The sequence below is a fragment of the Tachyglossus aculeatus genome, chromosome X3, assembly GCF_015852505.1.
Source record: "Tachyglossus aculeatus isolate mTacAcu1 chromosome X3, mTacAcu1.pri, whole genome shotgun sequence".
Classification (NCBI taxonomy): Eukaryota; Metazoa; Chordata; class Mammalia; order Monotremata; family Tachyglossidae; genus Tachyglossus; species Tachyglossus aculeatus.
In genome coordinates, this window is record NC_052099.1 from 22208177 (window position 1) to 22225752 (window position 17576).

Below are 17576 nucleotides of genomic sequence, written 5' to 3' on the forward strand. Positions count from 1 at the left end.
CCATTATTTTTAATAACCACATTCCCACACTGCTATATATGACTGCTCAATTCATTTGATAGTGCTGTAAATATTTTTAAGTTTGCTCTGTTAGAGCATAAGCTGTTTGTGAGCAGAAAAAGTGTCACTGTTATTCTACATTTACACGCTCAGTAAACACTACAACAACATTGGTCTAGAGGAATTTTCTAGTGAGAAGATCTCTTTTGAACTAACCGCCAGTCAAACCAGTGTTTAAGGACAAGCACTCCTGCACTGGGCTTCTATTTAGATTATTGCACTAACAGCAATAGTTATTTTGCACATCAGATTATGAATGTGCCCTGGTGCAAAGCCTTCCTGCTCCTCAAAGGCCCCTTTATAGGGTAGAGAAGCTGAAATATATGAGCTAAGAGAGAAAGAGTTAGGGGCCTTAGGAGATATTGTAGACTAGATAATAATAATAACAGTGGTATATGTCTACCACTATACTAAGCACTGGCATAGGTACAAGATAATCATGTCCCTCATGGAGCTCACAGTTTAAGTAGGAGGGATAGCAGGTATTGAATCCCCATTTTGCAGATGAGGGAAATGAGGCACAGAGAAGTTAAGTGACTTGCCCAAGGTCATACAGCAGGTAAGAGGCAGAGCTGGGATTAAAACCCAGGTCCTCTGACTCCCATGCCTGTGTTCCTTCTACTAGGCCAGGCTGCTTCTCTAATAGATGCCCTCTCTCCATCCTCACACCAACAACCACCCTCTGGTTGGGTGGGAAGGAAATAAATCCTTGAGATAAGATGGTCCTGTGGTGATGTCACTGAGGACATAGAGCTCTCTTTCAGAAAGTGCCCCCAAGAGAGGCAGAACAGATCATGACAGAGCAAAATTTTATCGGTGGGTACCCCACGGATGACGTATGAGATCGAGAAAGTGGTAGGGATATCTGCCAGCCCAGGGATAAGGAAGCAGAACTTACCATCTCTAACCATGCTTAGAGATGAGCAGTAGTGAAGCGAGGCCTTTGTTATAACATAGAAGCAGTTGTGGCCTAGTGGAAAGAGCAAGAGCCTGGGAGTCAGAGGACATGGGTTCTAATCCTGTTCTGCCACTTGCCTGCTGTGTGAGCTTGGGCAAGTCATTTAAGTTCTCTGTGCCTCAATTTCCTCATCACTAAAAATGGGGGTTCAATTCTGTTCTCCCTCCTATTCAGATTATGAGCCCCATGTGGGACAGAGACTGTGTGTCCAACCTGATTATCTTGTATCTACCCCAGCACTTAGTACAATGATTGGCACATAGCAAGTGCTTAAAAATATTACTGTTATTATTATTATTATTATCATCCACTGAAATTCTGCCGGTACCCCCTGCTGAACCCAGGAGGCAGGGCAGTTTCAGAGTCTCCATGCATGGAAAAAGGAGAGCTCTGGATCATTTGGGAACTAGGGAATGTTCACAAACTTGGTAGGGTACTACTTGAACCAAAATGGCCCTGGGATGATGCTGAAATATTAAAGGAGGCGACAGTTTTAAAACACAAAACTGAGGAAGTAAATGATTCAGAGTCGTTCAAGAGCATGAACAAATTTAGAATGTGTAACTAAGAGCAGGAAAGGAAAGGAATTAGGAAGGAATTCTGTAGCATAGTTCATTAATTCGTTCAATCCATTCAACTGCATTTATTGAGCGCTTACTGTGTGCAGAGCACTGTACTAAGTGCTTGGGAAGTACAATTCGGCAACAAATAGAGACAATCCCTGCCCATAACGGGCTCATAGTCAGACTGTCCATTGATTAGGAACCCTGGCGTATGACAAAAAGAGCCAAGAGCCAAAGCAAAACTATATTAATGATTCTATTCTAGTGCTTAGATGTCCCCAAAATAAAAAGGTTGAATTGAAATTACTGACAGCTATTGAGGTCTTGGATATAATCCACATTTCTGAAATTTGGGATAGTGAAAATAATTAGAACATGCTATAAGAAAGAGAGTGATAGGAGAACAGGGGATTGGGTGGTACGGAGAGTAAGAGATAGAATATTAACAATAAAAACATAAAAACATTCCAGAGGAGAGAAGCACCATATTATAATCTTTGGGAGTTAGCTTTTCTATTAGCAAAATAATATTATAGAGGCTGTAAGACTAAGATGAGGAAAGTAATTGTAAGCTATTTAGGGCAAGGATGTCTATTAACACTATTGTACTTCCAGATGCTTAGTACAGTGTTCTGCACCCAGTATGCACTCAAAATATGTTATTCACTGAACAAGAAATAGTAAATGAGACTGGGGAGGTTTCAAAACAACTCTTAGTAGGGACAGCAGAAGATTGTCCTTACAGATAAGTATGAGAATGCACCAAGACAAGAAATGGAAATTGAGTTTTATATAAGATAAACACACTTTGTTCTCCAATGACTGTGGTTTCAATAAGTACTTTCTAGAACATGATTAGGGAATTGGGGAACATTATTCTGACATCACCAACCAGTTTTGGCTTGGTATGTGTGTCAAAGAAACTGCTTGTGAGTGCATCAGAACATGTGAATACTATAGCATAATTTTTCCTTAACAAGAAGTTTTGAGAGTAAGCACCCCTCATATCAATCAATCAGTGGCATTCATTGAGAGTTTACTGTGTACTAAGCACTTGGGAAAGTACAATCTAACACAATATAACGAGTCCATAGACATGTCCCCTGCCCACGTGGAGTTTACAATCTATAGGAGGAGCTTACAGGCAACTGCGTATGTTAATTTTTCTAAGCAACCAGTATTAGAATTGATGAGATAAAAAAATATACTGATTTAAAAACCGTGGTGTGGGTAAGTATAGGAGATAAATGTGAGAAAGTCACCCTGTGATAGTGATCAAAATATAATTCAGCATTTTTGTTGAGGATATTAAGAAAAATTACCCAGGGATATTCAATTTTATAAAAAAAACTGCAAAGCCTTTCTGAAATCATCTCTCTTACTGAAGACCTTCCTCAATTAATTTCTTCTCCCCACCTTTTAACCCTATTATTGTCACTTCACGCTTCCACACCACCTAAGCAGCTAGTTCTCAACCCATATTGTGAATATGGATGTCCAGGAGGCAAGATGGGCTAAATGAATTATTGGTCTGATCCAGCATGGCGTTGCTTACAACAGAGCCACTTGACTTACATGATCCACAATGTATTGGGTGATAGTGAACCATCCAGTAGTTGCAATATAGAAGATGTTACTCTCCAAACAAAGAGCCTGGTTTTTGTTCCCATGTTGAAGCAATTTTCTTATCAGGAATGAGAATAAGATGGAATTTGGTTGTAGTAAAATAAGACTTTCTGGAATGGCTGTTCCAGGAAGAAAATGATTTCTGGGGCAAGGTGGGCCTGCACAGTGCTGCTGCTCTAGCCCCATCTCCTGGCTCCAGTTGCCTTTTGCAGGCCACATCATCATCATCATCATCAATCGTATTTATTGAGCGCTTACTGTGTGCAGAGCACTGTACTAAACGCTTGGGAAGTACAAATTGGCAACATATAGAGACAGTCCCTACCCAACAGTGGGCTCACAGTCCAAAAGGGGGAGGCAGAGAACAAAACCAAACATACTAACAAAATAAAATAAATAGAATAAATAGAATAGATATATACAAGTAAAATAAATAAATAGAGTAATAAATATGTACAAACATATATACAGGTACCTGTATACAGGTACCTGCCACCACCGCCTCCGCAACCCCTGAATGCCTGCTGGCCATTCTGGCCAAAGGAAGCTTTTACTGTCATCCCTAGGTTCATAGTTCTCAGTAGTGATGCCAAAAGGGGTCAAGAGGAAAGACGGTTTCTGCATCATATCCAAAGTAGAAGCAGATTCTTCTGTAAGAAAAGTGAACTGGGTATATGACAAGTGCAAGCTATCATCATGAGAATAATCCACACAAATCATGGTTCCAAAGTGAAAAAGGAATGAAAAGAAAATTGGCTTTTAATGGGCACTAGATCTTGTTCTGGCCAGACAATTCTCCTGTGGCACAAAAGTCAAGAAACGAAGGCTCAGCTTTAGCAATCCTGACCTCAGAGGAGAACTTCTGAAGCTGGGATTCACCCAGAATAATCCATGAAGGGAAATCCTGATTGCTTGGGGACTGCACGTTTACCGCTCCATTCCTGGATAAGCCAGAATGCTGGTTGATTGTGTGACGCCCTATATTAAAGGAGAATTCGGCCTAAGTGTTTTCTGCCACCTCAGTAATCAAAACAGAGTAGGCAATGATTCATTTGACCATCCTAAATCATAACTCTAATATGAACGGACTGCAGGAAAGAAAACTAGATGTTTTTGTCTGCATATTAAGGTTCTTGTGGGTGGGCCTGAGAAAATGCAGCAACTTTGGTGGACAGAAGAGCAATTAGACTGTAAGTTTCTTCTGGGAAGGGACCATGTCTCCTACGCAATTGCACGCTCCCAAGCAGTTCGTAGAGAGCTTTGCAACAGTAGGCACTCAGTACACACTGATTTGATGTTTGGAAAGGCTACACAAGCCCTTGCAGAAGCTGAAGGACTGACAGGGCATTAGTGCAGGACTGATGCTGTCCCTCTGGATCTGCCACTCCTGCAGATCGTATTAAGTGCACTACTTTCTAAGTCAACATTACCTCCCAGTCATAAGAGTATGATCAGTTTTATAGACTTTATTTGGAATGAAGTTTTTGCAACACTGCACTCTCTCTTTAAGGGGTGGCCTTGTAGCTTCCCATGAGTCAGTCAGTGAGTTTAAGATAAAAATGATAATGATGGTAGATTATGAGCTCCTTGAGTGAAGACACTGTTGATTGTATCTACCAACTCTGTCCTATGTATTTTCCTAAGTGCTTAGTACAGTGCTATGCACACATTAAGTGTTCAATTCATTCATTCATTCAATTGTATTTATTGAGTGCTTACTGTGTGCTGAGCACTGTACTAAGCACTTGGACAGTACAAGTTGGCAACATATAGAGGCACTCCCTACCCAACAACGGACTCACAGTCTAGAAGGGGGAGACAGACAACAAAACAAGTATATAAATACCACTGATGATGATGGTATTTGTTAAGCCCTTGTTATGTGACAAGCACTGTTCTAAACACTGGGGTAAATACAAAGTTATCAGGTTGTCCCTTGCGGGGCTCACAGGCTTAATTTGCATTTTACAGATGAGGTAACTAAGGTAGAGAAGTTAAGTGACTTGCCCAAAGTCACACAGCTGACAAGTGGCAGAGCCTGGATTTGAACTCACCACCTCTGACTCCCAAGCCTGTGCTCTTTCCACTAAGCCATGCTGCTTCCTGTATGCCAACCACTGTGCTAAATGCTGGGGCAGATAAAATAATCAGATCATAGCCTCCATCCCTTGCAAGACTCACAGTCTAAGAAAGAAGGAGAACAGGTATTTTATTTACAATTTACAGATGAGGAAACCGAGGCATGGAGAATTTAACTGCCTCGCCCAGGTTTGTACCACAGGCAAGTGGCAAAATCCAGGACTAGAACCTGGCTTTCCTAGTCCTACTCCTGGGTCTCATACCTCCCTTCAGTAAGGTGTCTTTCTTACTGAATTATTCCTCCCCAGTAAATGAAACACTGTTGAGCTGTTGCTTTCAAGATAGGCTTTAAGAATGACAAGGCAAATGCCAATACTTCTTTTGGACTCTGGTCAGCAGGATGCAAAAATGTCCTTACTATAGTCATTCATATAACACGTGTCCTGCCCATTTTGGATAGAACACTGTTAGGAAGCACTCTTGAGACAACAGGGGTTTGTCTGGATAGGACACGATGTGATGGGGGAAGGGACAGTTGATCACATGTCTGAGGTTTTGGCCAAGGTATATGAGCCCTAACATAAGATTTCCTTAACACAGGGTTCACTCACATCATGAACATAACCCCCACAAAATCGGAGAACTGTCCATACTGTGTTTCTTCATACCCAGAAAGCTCTCCACTAGTGTTCATATATACTCTTCAGGGAGGGAACAAACTCCAAGGAGACCATCTGACTTGCTAATCACTGGTAAATATCTTTTTTTCAAGTGCTACAATGCTATAGTTTTACAACAACATCAGGTTTGTCTCTACAAAGGTTTGGGTTGATTTCAAAGGGGGTCCGTGATCTTTCTTTTATGGCTGAATCCTAGTAGGTAATTCATATTAAAATCCTTCACTGTTTGTCATTAAACCCACTCCAAGCCTTTCTGTGTACTATTCAACTGAGGTAGGATACCACTTAATGAAGGTGCTGTATGCAAATAAGTTGAATCACTCCCCAGAAATCTATCCAAACAAACGCAAATTTCAGCAGCAGAGGATAAAACTATTCTCTCAGTGGCTTCACATTAGATTGGTATATTCCAGACTCATAAATTCTCTGCCCAGATGGAATCGTTTTCTTTATCATAAATATTTTAAAACCAGTTGAGCTCTATTGCAGTCATGCTGGACTGAAACCCATTTGGGATTGCTTTCCCACAAGCCATAAATGGAAAGAGCAGTTTGATTTTAAACTGCCTGTTTCCTAGGACTGCATTAATATGACAAGGGTCACAACGGGCCAGAATTCATGTCCCATAAACTGTTTAATTAACAGAAAAAGTGGACCCTGGTGTCCCTGTTAGCCTGGCAGGAGGGGAGGGTGGAGATACAGAGGGCTAGAGAGCCAGTGGATGGGGGGGTCCGAGGGACTGAGTGACCTCTAGCCACAAGTCTTTCCAGTCCATGTAGATTTAGCAACACTCGCCTATCACTTAACCAGTGGCACAACCACCTCTCTACATCCCAGAGACACCCAAGAAGGCAATGGGGGCCTCCACAGTGAGATCTTACCTTTCTGCTGCTAATGACGCCTTTCCTGTCTGGAGGAGAAACTCTCACTGGGCAGGGGAGGGCAGGTAGAGGTACCAAGCACAGGGCACAGTGCAAATGTTCCAACTGACCCATTCACTCCAGTGCTGACCATCACCGCTGCTGACCTCAACCACTAGATGAGCCAAAAGAGGGGAACAAAAACATCATGTTCTTGATCAAGCTAAATTCCACAAAATGTTTAAAAATACTTTTCATTTATTTAATGATTAGATAAAGGCAGGGATATTTATAAAGGACAGGACAATCATGCCTGCATTAGAATTTCAACTAACAATTACTTCTTTCAATAGCATTTTTTTTGGTTTGTTTATTATAAATAACCCCCTCCAGGTTTATTTTTAGCACTGCTGGAATATTGGAAAAAAGGTTCTTTTCCTCTTCGATTCTTCTTTCCTCTCAATGTAGCTCATTGACATATATTTCTATATCACAAGTGGTGTTGTATTTCATTAATGATCTCAGGATACAGTGTTCTGCACAAAGTGCTCAATAAATATGATTGATTGAATGAATGAATAAAGAGGCAGGGAGCACAGGCTAGGTGGAGCTCCCTCTCCTGAACTGAAAAAGCTCCACCCAGCTTGCTAATTGACTATAATTTCCAGCTGATTCTGAAAAACGTAGTTCTCAGAGAGCACAGTTTACAAGGATGCATTCCCATATCCTCCTTCAGTCCCTGGACCTCAGTGCCACTCTATTTTGGAACCTGAACATGGTCACAACCTGGTTCAGTCAAGTCCCCGGCCAGATTGTCTCATTTGGTTGGGGGCACTGAAAGCCCACCCCTGCCCCAAGGTAGGAAAGAAAGAATGACAGGAAAATACTTAGGCATGCACAAAAAGGTGAGGTTAAGTGGGGCAATCACAGGCAAGGAGAGTAAAGGATAAGTTGACTAACTGTTGGCAGCATAATATTGAAAAAAGACAGCAAAGCGAACTGTGGGAAGACAACAGAGGCAGCAAGGCCAACCCAGCTTGAGGCAATCAGGATAAAATGACTGTGTAGATGCTCATAAAAATCGAGGCTTGGAAGGCAAATAGAAAACAGAGTTAAGGACTGTAAATCACAAATTTCAAATGGACAAGACAAGATCATCTGTGGACATCAATCAATCAATCGTATTTATTGAGCGCTTACTGTGTGCACAGCACTGTACTAAGCGCTTGGGAAGTACAAGTTGGCGACATGCATTCAATGGCAGGGACTCTGTTCATGCTTTCTTTGGCCACACCAGCAAATGGATTAAGCTGTTTTGGCTCAAGGATTAATTTGAGGCATTTGTCCTACAGCTTCCAGAAGAGATGGGTATTTTAGGCTCTTCAGGAAATCAGATTCCACAGCCTCCTCACAGAGGCCATTCTGTGGCTTAACCACCCTTTGGATTGGGAAGTGGCTTCCAATGCCTAAATTCCTCAGGATTTCCTGTTCTCCATGCAGTTGGAGAACAGCTGGCAAGCCTTCACCTGTGATACCATTCCACATATTTCAGAGCATTATTAGGACACTTTTTAAACCACCCTAAATGATCTCGAAGCGGTTTATGTCTGATTCCCATAGAGTCAGACATAGGAAATGCAATGGAGGCTATGGGGTCAAGTAGTTGTGTAAGTCCAGAAGAGCCAAATTGATAAATCTCATTTCCTAATTGGCCAAGTGGATAGAGCCCGGCCTGGGAGTCAAAAGACCTGGGTTCTAATCCCAGTTCCGCCTTGTCAGCTGTGTGATTTGGGGCAAGTTATTTAACTTCTCTGTGCCTCAGATAACTCATCTATAAAATGGGGACTGGACTAAGACTGTGAGCCCCACATGGTACATACACTGTTTCCAACCTGATTACCTTGTATCTACCGCAGTACTTGATAATGTGCCTGGCACACAGTATGCATATAAACAAATATGCACCATCCTCAACCTTCCTATAGCTTTTCCCTCCAAAGAACGCTGCCCCATTCTTCTCCAGATTTCCCCCTCGTGCCTGCAATGGACATAATACCATCTACCATAACATAATACCATCTTCCATAATACCATACCTGCCCAGGGCATGGCAGGAGACCACTGCCACTATTGGTATCAGTCCTGACATCTATTCCACTACCGTTCCCACGCTTTAGTGCCCAGTCAACAGTGTGACCTGGTATGGCGTAAGCTGTGTGTTATCACAGCCCCAGGAGAGCAGGGTCTGGCTGCTCCTACTAAGAGCATGCTGCTGAGGTCCTGATGGGCCTAGGACACCAGAGCTACCCAACCACCCCAGATCCAGGACGCGGACACTCTAGGCTGCCAGATGTAATGCTATTGCTTTATCTTTCTGAAACCGGACACCAGACACACCAGGACATATCCCATTTGGAAAGAACATCTCCAGGATCCACTTGATCCCACCAGGCCACTCCTGTGCTTCTGGATGTAGACCAGGAGACTATCTCCCAACAGCATTGCCAGCCTGACAGCACTGCCGTGTGTCCGTTCAGTCCATGTTTCAGGCATTGAACATTCCCACCCCAGCCTCTGAGCCCATTTGAGAGCAGCTAACCCAGGAAGGGTGCAAGAAGATCGCAGAAACTGCTCAGTGGAAATAGAAATTCGAGGGAAAATTGGTCAGGCTGGCAGGGGCATTCCTCACTCCAGCTGTGTTCCCTGGAGCACAGCCCAGATGGATGGGTTCCTATGCAAATGCAGTCAGAAGCCAGTGCTCTCTCACCAACCAGGCAATGATGCTACTGAAGCAGATTTCTCATGTGATTTTCCTTCACTAGCACAATCGGGACAGTCTCAGGACACTTCAAACCCTGATCTCAACTTCAATCATGGGATTCCTGAGACAAAAGTATTTATCACGGTCCCACTGTTCTGCCTTGTCTCTGAGGGCAGTTAAGAAGGTAGAACAAAATGCAGCCATTACCCTCCAAGGGAAGGAAACAAGACAAAAACAAATACAGATAGACACAAAATTTATTACACTAGAGAATGAAAATAATATAACTATTTGCATTATGGAAAATACTTGCTAGGGGGATGTGGAATGTTCAAAGGGTAAGGGAACTGGGTGGATTTAATTTGAGAAGATTTCTTGGAAGAGGCTTTTATTTTATAGTTGAGTTTTGTGTTGTGTGTTCTGGTTTGTGAAGAAAGTGGGAGGGGGAAGCGTTCTGAGATTCTGTATAAACAATGGCTTAGAGATAACAATAATAACAATGGCATTTAATCACTTAGGATGTGTTAAGCACTATATTAAGTGCTTGCTTGGGTAAATACAAGATAATCATGCTGTAAACAGCCCCTGCCTCACAAGGGGTTCCTAGTCTAAAGGGGAGAGAGTACCTGGTATTTGATCTCCATTTTACGGATAAGGAAGTTGAGGCACAGAAATGTTGTGATTTGCCTAAAATCACACAGCAAGCAAGTGGCAGAACTGGGATTAAAACCTGGAGTGGAGAGACAGAACAGGGAATAGAGGGAGGTGTGAGTGGATAGGCAAGAGAAAGCTGTTCCTGAAGGGCCTTCAAGCCAGAGGTTCAGAGTTTTGATTAAAACAGAAATCGGGTGTCACTGTTTTCCTGAGGCAGACTGAATGCACAGTTCTCTCAGGCCAGAAAAATCACTCTCATTGGAGCTGGAAGGAGAAATGTTAGTACGATCACAGGTCAATCTCAATAAAAATGAAATGTTTCAGAGTTGGACATGGGATTATTTTTGTTTCCCTCTAATAGTTCTCTTTATGAACAGAAGTTGGAAGAAGAACATGAAGAAACACTATTTGAATATCTCCTACGCTGTGTTTTTTTTTCATTGCTAATTCTTGAAGTTTCAGATCTATCTTTCCCAGTTTCCATAAATTCATCATGTCTTTGCTTCACTTCTACATTTTTATTAAAGTCTACATCTTTTCTCCAGTATATTTAGATCTGGATAGGCTGAGTTAAGTTTTCCTGAAATCAGTATTCTGTACTGCATCTGGTGCTCATTCTTTAAAAGAAAAAAAATCTCTATCAAGTATAAGTGCTACTGATTTCTTAAAATAAAATATAGAAATTGGCATATGCTTTAGATGAACAGCACAACTTTTTTTAAAAAAGATAGCTCACCAAATCTATAACCATGGTGTCATTAATTCACTCTTTTGGTGAACTAATTTAGTGAGGAAAAAACATGGCCCAGTGGAAAGAACATGAGCCTGAGGGTCAGAGGACCTGGATTCTAATCCTGGTTCTGCCAATTGCCTGTTATGGGACCTTGGACAAGTCATTTAACTTCCCTGTACCTCAGTTTCCTCATCTATAAAATGTAAATGAAATTCCTGTTATCCCTCCTACTTAGACTTTGAGCCCCTTGTGGGACAGGGACTATGTCCAACATAATTAACTTGCATCTACCCCAGCACTTAGGGAGAGCTTGACACATAGTAAACACTTTACAAATGCCATAATTGTTATTATTATTATTTTAGAGTCAGATTTTAGATTGTTGCTATGCCTGGTTTTTGCTTTTCCACAAAAACCTGACAACAATATGTAAACAACCCAGATTCCAGAGGCAAAAAATCCCATTCAACAATGGCTCTAGAATAAAGGCAGCCCCACTGCTGGGCTCAGGTAAAAGTTTCATATATTCCATTATCCCTTGAAGGAAAAAAATACTCTGATTTCTCCTCTTACCAAGCTCAAAGGGGCAGGCTCTTGGGACAACATCTTTTAGGAGCACAGATAGAGAGTAGAAATAGCAACACTAAAAAACTACAACGAAAGTAATGCATCAATGGGCACTGTGTTTCCAGCACTGGGCCCATAGAGCCGAGATAATCATTCTCCCTCTCAGGTTGAGCTTCAATAGCACGTCTAGTGTGCCTTCAAAAACTTTTAAATAGGATTAGAAATTCTCTCTGGGTACAAATCCTAAACTGTAAGTTCCTGATGGACAGGAATCTTGTCTAATAACTCTACTGTACTCTCCCATGCTCTTAGTACACTCAGTAAGATGGCCAAAAATATGTTTGATTGATTTGATTTAGAAGCACTGCTTTGCATTTACTCACAAAGAAGCTCATCTGCCAATTTATGGTCCTCTCACTCACTTCTGCTAAGAGCCTTGGGTGTTATAAAAGGTACAATCTGGGCTACCCCATTATTATGTTCGCTTACATTCAATCATGCCAAACTTCTGAAGAAAGCTTAATGAGTGCAATTTGTCAGCAATTTCACACCCCATTTGCCCAGTATCCTTGAACAGTGTACCTCCCTATGTATTTCCCCCAAATAAATTGCTGCTGTTTGCGTCTTGGGGATTCATTCATCACCTTTTCATCAAAGGCAATGTGGATTTTTCTGTGGGAGTTCCAGGGAATACAAACGTAGATGTGAGCAAAGCCATGGGAAATACCAATAATATAAAGTTAACAAATGAGATGGACCCTCCTCACTGTCTTCCCCCAGGCCTCTGCCTGTGAACCGTTTCATTATGAACAGACTAGAATTCTCGGATTGGAGCAAATGAGTGAGTTGAAAGGTTTGGATCCAGGTTAGGACTCCAAAACACTTGGAAAGTTTCTCAAACCTTGATTTATACAGCTCCAGCATGCTGTTCTTCACAAGAAAAGGCAGTTGTTTAGTTACTTAGACTGCAAACCTTATGTAAGACAAGGATTGTGTCGACCTGCTTATTTTTTTTATCTACCCCAGTGCTTAGTATTGTGCTTGGCATATAGTAAGCACTGAACATATACCACAGTTATCATTACTATTTTTATGATGAGAGAGAGAGAGAAAGAGCGCAGTGGCAAAGCTTTCACATGAAGATGGTCCTTAAAAAAAACCCCAAAAAACTCTTTGCAAAGGTCTGTGCTTATTAAATAACTGACTTAAAAACCCATTACTGTTGATTGTCAGCATATTTTTGTAACCAAAATGCCTGAGGGACAAGTTGATGGAAAGTAATTAATAAGACCAGGAATGAGGTTTACTGAGTGAAACTGATACTGTTTGTAAATCTGGGACTCATAAAGGACTGAACCGATGGAGGGAGGAGACCCAGATGTTTCTGCTATTTTAGCAAAGGAACGGGGGAGAAACTAGTGAGTGAAAAACTGCATGCCAACCTATAAAATAGCAACCCTGTTGGGGCTGGAGTCAGGGCTGGAGAAAGGGAAGTGAGGAGGTCAGTGCCTGAGGCACCTTATTAAGGGGGCTCCAGAGGTATGGGAGGGGTCGGCAGCAAGGGGTACTGGAGAAGCAGTTACCCCCTGGTCCTGAACACTGAGCCAGCTTCTTCTCTCCCCTATGTTCCTGCTGTATCAGTTTCCTCCTCTCCCCCAACAGCAGCTGTCTACTCCTGGGATTACAGCCACCAGGAATTCTTGCAGCGAAAAAGCCTGCTCCCGCTCTCTTCCCACTCTTAAGTTTTGGGGAAGAGGGAAGGGATTCTGAAAGGTGTTGCTAGGACCAGCCCTGGCCTAGTGGATAGGGCATGGCCCTGGGAGTTACACACCCCTGGGTTCTAATCCCCGCTCTGCCACTTGTCTGCTGTATGACCTTAAGCAAGTCACTTAACTCCTTTGTGCCTCAGTTGCCTCATCTGTAAAATGGGAATAACACTGTGAGCTCCATGTGGGACATGGACTGTGTCCAACCTGATTAGCTGGAATCAACCCCAGCGCTTAGTACAGTGCCTGGCACAGAGTAAGCGCTTAACAAATACCACAAAGAAATACACACTAGGCTTTAAAAGGCAAAGAGAAGCTTGTCTTATGCTGTTGAGTCATTTCCAACCCATGGTGAAATATGTACACATCTCTCCCACAACGCCCCACCTCCATCTGCAATCATTCTGGTAGTTTATCCATAGAGTTTCCTTGGAAAAATATAGAAGCAGTTTACCATTGCCTCCTTCCATGCAGTAAATTTGAGTCTCCACCCTTGACTCTCTCGTGCCGCTGCCGCACAGCACAGGTGAATTTTGACTTGTAGCAGACTGCCTTCCACTCACTAGCCACTGCTCAAGCATGGAATGGAATGGGTATGCCTCTGTTTGACTCTCCCTCCCATAGTCAAGACTGGTGGAGTATTGGAAACTTTCCAGGTGCGGCCCTGAGAGGGGCCAAAGAGAAGCGCCAATGCTAAATGGAAAGAGTATGCGCCTGGGGGTTTGGAGAACTGGGTTTTAATCCCAGCTGGGCCACTTGTCTGCTATGTGACCTTGGATAAGTCCCTTAACTTCTGGGACTTAGTTTCCTCATCTATGAAAATATGGATAAGATACCTGTTCTCCCTCCCCCCTTAAACTGTGAGCTCCATGTACGACAGGTACTGTGTCCCATCTGCTTATGTTGGATCTACCTCAGTGCTTAGTACCATAGCGTGTGCTTCAAAAAAAACCCTGTGATTATTGTTATTATTAGCACTGGCAAAAAATAAAAAATAGGCATCATGGCCCAGTAGAAAGGGCAAAGAGCTGGGAGTCAGGAGACTCAGATTCTAATTTTAGCTGTCAGGGGCCTTCTGTGGTCTTGGACAAATCAATCGATGTTATTTCTAGATTGTAAGCTCATTTTGGGCAGGGAACATGTCTTCCAACTCTGTTGTATTGTACACTCCCACGTGCTTAGTAAAGGGCCTTGCAAATAGTGAGCAACTCAATAAATTTGTTTACTTTGTGTCAGTCAATCAAAGGTATTTTGTTGAGCACTTATTGTGTGCAGAGCTCGGTACTAACCACTTGGGAGAGTACAATGTAACGGAGTGGGTAGACATGCTCCCTGACCACAGGGAGTTTAGAATGTAAAGGGGGAAGACATTTAACTTCTCTGTATCTCAGTTTCCTCATTTATAAAATGGGGAGAAGACAATAAAATGATCTCCCTTTCAGACCGTAAGCCATATGTGGGACAGGATTGTGTCTGTTCTGTTTATTTAGTATCAACCCCAGCACTTACCATGTAGCAAACACTTAATATTGACATCATTATCATTATTATTGGCCAAAGCAGGCTCTGGCTTGCCCTGGGTCAGCTTTGCAGCACTACAAGGCTACACACTCTAGAGAAAAGTGTGGGGGATACATTCCCGACCAGCCCCTCATTAAGGAAAATTCACATTCCAATTTTTCATCCTTGACCAACATGGTGTACATACAGACAACGATTTCTTCCAACAGCTCACTGACTTTCCAACAGATAGACCATAAGGGGTTGGAAGGAAGCTCCCTATTCCTTTGGTGTCGAGCTAAAATGCTAGGTGAGAATCTAAGCTATGGAAGAACTGAGTGTCCTTGATTTGTTACTTGACAACTAAGAAAGAGCTTACTTAGTGGACACGGGAAGGAATTTCTGCATTTCTGTTAATAAGGAGTCGTTTTTAAATGGGTCAGATAAATCCTCTATCTTTATAATTCATTTATTACAACACACAAATGAATGACCTAATATCATGACCTGGGATGAAATGTTATAGCAAACCTCATTTCATATTGCTTCTTGTTTAATTGTTAGTAGTTGATCTTTTGAATTTAAACACAGCTTTTTTTCTAGTTATGTATTTCTTAAATGCTTGTCTTTCCTATTAGAGTGCAAGCTTATTGAGGGCACAGATCATAGTTAAATTTTTCCCCAAAGAACTTTCCATAATGTGACCACATGAGAAGTTATTGACAAGAAGGGTGGTGTTTTCAAATATGGAAACCAGAGAAGATAAATTTGGAGTTTAAAAGTTTCAATTCGGGGGAATAATATTCCTGTTGTATGACAAACTTTTGCTTATACTTATATTAATAGCAATTTTGACTATGCATTTGAAAATAGAGAATGAGACCAAAATGCATGACTTAAGCATGAACTAAGCACCACCATAATATTAAATTTGATTTTCATTTCCATTGTTGGTTAGCGTTTGCAACCTTGCTAAATGCTGTAGATTTTGACAATATCCATTTAGGCATTTCCAATGTTCAGAATCTGACATTTCTAGAGTCCTCCTACACCAAATAATATTTTCCATTTCATAAAAGAATTTCTAGAGATAAATACAAAGAAATTAGTGGTATAAGTCCAGGCATATAGAATTGCCCTTTTAAAGCTTTCAACACCCTTTTACCAGAAACCAAGAAGGGACCAGCTAGCAGAAAAGGAGCATACTGAGTTGGCAAATAGAGTAAAACCAAGCAGGGTGAGGAGAAAAGAAAAGAGAAATCATCAGAGGGGAAAGGAGAAAGGAGGAAGGGAGTGATGGGAATACAAATTGAATATTAAATAGACCTTCAGCTAATCCCTACAGATCTAGCATGTAGCTGATGAAATGGGGACTCAAATTCTTCACTAGACACAATATTGGCAAAAACAACCCATAGTTTGATGTGTTTTGTGGAAAAAGAGGGAAAATTATGAGATGTGGAAAATCAGGATCTGTTCATATGAGCCTTGCAACAGTAATCTAAAAATTGGAGTGGGGAAAGAGGAAATCAGAGTAGAACACTGTGTTAAGGACTGGAAGAAATAATCAAGTTACCTGTCAGTGGAGCAAACTTCACTGCAGGAACCTCAGTAGTTTCCCACATGCTCTATTTTCTGTTGAGGGACACAGAGCTAGCCCTGTCCCTTCTAAGGTTTGTAAAGTCAGCCTCTCCCCATCGTCCCTTCCTGGAATTCCCACAGCTCTCCTCTCTCCCTCCTTCACAGCTCCAAACCTGTACCCATCTCCCTGGTCTTTCCCATCGTTCAACCCCCCCTTTGATTCTATGCCAAAGGTTGCAACGGATTCTTTCTTTCTACAGCTACAACATAGCTGGGTCCTTTCTAGGTCCTCCCTGTTCTTGCAACTGCTGACACTATCCAGTGGCAGGGGGGATCAGGGCCAGACCAGAGTGGGAGATGAGGGGGAGGGGGAACTAAGCAAAAATGGAGGAGGAAGAGAGAGAGGAGGGGGGAAAATCAATAAATGATATTGATGGAATACTTACTGTATGCAGAGAACTGTACTAAGCAGTAGGAATAATGCAATACAGAGTCGATAGATGTGTTCCCTACTCACAGGGAGCTTTAGAGTCTAGAGGGAGATAGGGAAGGGCTGGGGAGTAAGTTCAAGGATCTGATTTTGGGAGTACCACCTCATGTCTCTGGTCCCGCAGTGCTGAATTATGACCAAACATACTATGCTCAATACTGAGCCACTTTTTGTTAGTCAGGTCACTGTTATGCCAGTTCATATTCATAAATCATTTTTAAAATTGCTTCCTGAAGCCACGGGCCATGTCAGAAATACCTAAAAAAGAGCCTGAGAAACTGTTTAAGCTGACGCTGGGTTTACACTTGGTTCTGTCATAACATGTGTTTTCAAGAAACTTTTTGGCTAGACTGTTGTTAGGAATTTTGGAATGTTTGTCCAAAATGTTAGCTTGTTTGGATACAGCACAGTTCAGTGTTGGGCACAAAACACCGGAGAGCCACAGCACAATAACTTGTCCTTAATGTGGGGATTTGAGAGAATGCCACTCCAACATTACGGGGGAATTAGCTTTCTTAAAAATTTTAAAAGCTGGAAAACTCTAACACTGTACCACAAAAATGTATGTCGATGCAAATTCATTTATGACACAATCCACTTTTTTGCACGTTACAGAATTTTCATTCAATAAACAAGTTTTTGATGCCATGAGACCTGATAATACACAGAAAAGTTCCTATTGTGAATTGTTCTGCATT

General features: G+C 41.9%; 1 protein-coding gene across 1 annotated transcript in view; it reads right to left on the reverse strand.

Annotated features, from left to right (window-relative positions):
• FBXL7 (F-box and leucine rich repeat protein 7) overlaps positions 1 to 17576 on the reverse strand; it is a 299021-nt gene that overhangs the window by 253776 nt on the left and 27669 nt on the right. The window contains exon 2 of the mRNA XM_038770432.1: positions 6848 to 7001. The gene's annotated coding sequence lies outside the window, so the exon portion shown is untranslated. The remainder of the gene's footprint in view (positions 1 to 6847; positions 7002 to 17576) is intronic.